Here is a 4,665-nt window from a genome sequence, read left to right on the forward strand (position 1 = left end):
CGGGCCACGGCGGAGCGGGGCCGGCCCGACCAGCACCCGGCTGCCTCTTCAAAGCCAGAAACAAAAGAGAGATTTCCTGGGCTTGCCGGTCTTTAAAACGTGAGTTTCACAGAGGTGGATCTAGGTCCTAAATGGTTTAACAGGTTGTAAATTCTCAGAGACAGCCAGCTATTGGTTTTTGCTAGGCACAGAGGAAGTTTTTCTCTGAGAAAAATAATTTCCGTGGCTGGCTTCTTCCCTCCTCGCCAAATATCAGTGTGAAACCAGGACAATGGAGCATATCCAGAGAAAGGCAATGGAGTGTAGAAGGGCAGAGCCCAAGTGTGAAAGGAACAGCTGTGGGAGCTGGGGGTGTTTAGTCCAGGGGGTGCCTCACCGCTCTCTTCAGCTCCCTGAAAGGAGGTTCTGGTGGGGTGGGAGTCAGCCTCATGGCAAGAGGAAAGCAAATGGCCTCCAGTTGTGCCAGCATGAACTAGACTGGATATTAGGGAAAAAATTCTTCATGGAAAGGGTCATCAAGCACTGGAACTGGCTGTCCAGGGAAATGATATATTCACTGTCTCTGGAAGTATTTAAAAGTTGTGTAGATGTGGTGCTTAGTGACACGGTGTAGTGGAGGACTTGGTGCTGCTGGGGTAATTCTTGGATTTAATGACCTTAAAGGTCTTTTCCAGCTCAAATTATTTTATGATTTTATGCACTTAAATGTAGCTGTTCCTTTGAAGTACCTCTTTTTGTCCAGAGCATGTTCAGGGAATGCAGGTATGGAATCATCAACCTTTGGTTTACTCTCCAAACAACTGACTAATAGTGAGGAGTAGAACGATGCCCATTCTAATTTATTTTTTTATTTTTTTATTTTTATCTAGACCTCAAAAATCTACAAGATCTTACACAAATCTTCAGTGGTGAACAACACGGTGGTCTGTTTCCTAGCCTTTGGCACATAAATGTTTTATTCTCTTTCAATGAAAGATCATATGGTCTATTATTTATAAAAGGAGGTTTTTTCCAATAGGAAATGAAAATTGCTTTTACAGTAGTGTGAAGAACAGCTGGAAGCAAATTGAAAGTTTCCCAGCCAGGAGAAGCTGTATCTAAAAAGTGAGCATCATGTCACACCATCACAAAAATGCCTCATTACTTGTATTTCCCAAGTGCAATCAGATAATAATAATAAAAGCTCTGTGTTTGCAAAACTGGGATGTGCTGCATGCCATTTTCTGACATCAGAACTACAGCAATTGTTTATTTCAACTGTAATGTCTGTATTATCACTTTATAAGTAGGATGAGTGGTGAGCTACAAACACTTGTTTCACTGAGCTATCAGTAGCTCTTGGAAGACCTCTCTGACTTTTAGAAGACATTAAGAAAATTCTTATGCATGGTCACTATTAATGAAGGTGAACAATGTTGTTCTAAATATATGAAATGATAGATTTTTTTCCATAGTTTAAATGTTTGAGTTTTTAATTTAAACTGTAGAAATTAAAAGAACTGATATTAAGAAAGTGGTAAAATTTTGGTTGTCATAGTAACTGAGCTCAGTGAGTAGAGAAGCCAGAAAAAGCTAATTATCTTTTTTTCTCAATGTACAAAACCTTTAGGGTAATTTTGTTTAGCAGTCAAGTAACAGTCAATCCAAACCTAAAAAAGAAGGAAAGTAATATAATACAGGAAATAAACATATATGCTAAAGCTTAAGCTCTAGCTCAGACAAACTCGTTTTGATTTGCAATCTCACTGAATCATGGCTAAGATTTAAAAGATTTTATTCTGAGAGCCTATACAAATTTATTTTGAAACCAAAGAGTAGAAAAGCCTGATACTGTTCATCTGTTTAATTAAAGAATCAGGTGCTGCCTCCACTGAAATAAGTTATTACTTTATCCAGACAAAGGGTGTTGAATTTAGTATTGTCAGGAAGTCATGTCCTTAGACCAGGTAAATTATCTTGACTATAGTGTCAGAATTCAAATTTACCCTCAAAGAAGTTGAGGCAATGCCTACACGTCTACTTAATCTTCTACAAAATCTTTGTTCAAAGGAGAATAATAAAAACATTTTAATTCAGCAGGAATCATTGATTTCCTGTGATAAAAGGCTGCAGTTATGCCTACTGTTTTCATATAGCTTGATTTCCTTTGTGCTTCCGTTCCCACTGAAAATTAGTCCAAATTCAGCTTCATGTCATCATCTCAGTTAGCCTATAATCCACATTTAATAATAAACAAAAGAAAAACTTGCTTGTTTTTTTCAGTAGACAGTGTAGTAGTGCATTAAACTGGGTCACAACACATAGCAAGAATTGTCCTGCTGCTGTATTTTGTTCACTCAGTATTACAAGGCAGCATCACTGCTGCTTTGGCTCTGCAGTGCTGTGTGTGGAGAGGATTTCCAGGAGGGCAACTTTCACTGCCCCAGCCAGCCCACACTTGAGGCTGTGTGACACAGAGCAGCTGAGCTCCCACAGTGCTGTTATCCCAAATATTGCATTACACACCAAGGCTGTCGGGCACTTGAGACTTCCAAACAGTGAGCACACAACCTGGATTTACTGTCTCAGGCAGAATTCTAATGGGGATTTAGTTTCTTCTCTTACATGATCTACTTCTGCTCAGTAAGTCTTTCTGTGATTGTAGTGCCACCTAACAATACACTCAGCACGGTACCACACAGATGACTCAACAGATCTGCTAAGGCAACTGCCAGTTCATTAAAGTAATGCACATTATCCCTTTCATCATCCCCCCTAAATAAATATAAATTACTCGCTTCCTTATTTTTCTGTCCCTGAATCTGTTTCTGTAAGTCCCTCACTCTCAACACAGCATAAATATTCTTTAATTCTGAATTATTTTTGTTGCCAAATACATACTTGCTACTTCACATCTCAGTATCTCCCTCTGTGTGATCACTCATGCATCATCTCCCCTCACTTCATACAGTGAAGTTTTTTTATACATACATACATTTTTTTTTTAAGAAATAAATATCAACAATTATCTTCAGGAAAAATCCCATTCAGGAACAGGCATATTGTATATACCTACAGAATCTGCAGATCCATTTGAAGTATAAATGTTCCTCACTAGCTTAACATGAATGAAAAGGAATAACATATTAATTCATGTTTCCCGGGGAAACATCAAAAATTGAAGGAGTCATTTTTGACTAGGGCCCAGGAATGATCATGGATGATAGTTTTTATTTTCAGCTGATGTTGTAGGACAGCACATACTTTGAGGATTATCACCTTCTGGACAACTGTCTGAGGTGGGTGGATTCTTAGAGTTTTGAGATTTATGAAAGAAAAATACATTTACAGAGTAAAATTAAACTTTAAAAGTAAGATTTAAGAAAAAAATAAGGTTAATTTTGTAGCTAGCAAAAATATGCTAGCAGAGGAAAGGAAAAGTAATCATACTTAATTTTCAGAGCTTCTAAGAATCAGTAGATACTGTATTGAATGATGACCAAGAAATCAAAGCAAACCCCCAGTTATTCCCATTCCTTCTTAAGACATTTCCGGCTTATCTGACATTTAACATGGAGAAAAAACAGTCTGGAGGGAAGAAGATGTAATTGTCTTACTCTGTTGTTTCATGTGGTGTTGCAAGCCCTGAGATTGCCTATCACTGCCAAATTTCCAGCAGGTTATCCTTGGCAAGCACCTTCTCTGCACATCAGGCTGGGCTGAGTGCAGCTGCAGAGCAGTGACCCTGAGCAGCAGTTAGCCATATCCCTTAAGGCACCTAAAACTCTGGTTATGTTATGGCAAGATAAAAAAACAAGAGAGTGATGAAAAGTTTAGACTGTATATTAAACATGGTTGAAAGATCCTGTCTCATCAGTAGAAATAACTCCTGGTGCTGAGGAAATGAAGCAGCCATCTCAAATTCAGGTATTTAGTTTGTTAGATTCTTCAGAGTCAACACAGGAAGTTTCTCTTCCCTCCTGTTAAGATAGGTGCTTGTTCTTTGTAAATGCCAATTTCCATACATTGATTAGAGAGAAATAATAAATGACTAAATCAAATTTTAAATTTGTAGTTGAATAAATTTCAATGTGGTAATTTCTGATCAAAACTCACTGAAAAAAATTCACCATATTCCTTTATTCTTCTGTACTTTGCTGATTGATTTGAATTATAATTTTTAGTTAATTTGCTGACAGGTATTTGATGCAAACAAAGTTAATTACTTTTCCCTTTAGGATATGACGGGTTTACCTTTCAGTGAGGATTGATTTAGTGGATATTTTGGACTCACCTTCAGTAAAGGAAATAATACATTTGGGGTACTAAGGTTAACATGCCTCTCACCTTCTCCTTTATCATCTAATCAGTGAATGGCTTCAATTGCAGCAGTATTTTCCATTCACAAAGTGTTGGAGTTATTTTAGATATTTCCTAAATTTGCACTGTTCCACCTGTTACTCTGTTCATGCATAACTGAGGATACTAACAAGTGAATTTGCATTATAAAGTGGCTGTCAATGGGGAATTTAGATGACAATTAGTTTCTATTTAATGCTATGAAAAGTTTGGAGAACAACTTCCACTTCCAATGCATTTGTATAAGCAGCTGCTAATACAATAATGAAAGACTACATTAATTATTTTTGCAATCTACTTAGAGAACACAAATATTTATTTTATCAG

At 37.3% G+C, this 4,665-nt stretch overlaps 1 long non-coding RNA gene across 1 annotated transcript; it reads left to right on the forward strand.

The window, feature by feature from the left end:
* Positions 1-14: 14 nt before the first annotated feature.
* On the forward strand, positions 15-969 carry LOC107201160. Its single transcript, XR_001520047.1, has 2 exons — positions 15-99; positions 870-969. It is a non-coding gene; the product is annotated as an uncharacterized LOC107201160 (long non-coding RNA).
* Positions 970-4,665: the final 3,696 nt, after the last annotated feature.

The sequence above is a fragment of the Parus major genome, chromosome 3, assembly GCF_001522545.3.
Source record: "Parus major isolate Abel chromosome 3, Parus_major1.1, whole genome shotgun sequence".
NCBI lineage: Eukaryota > Metazoa > Chordata > Aves > Passeriformes > Paridae > Parus > Parus major.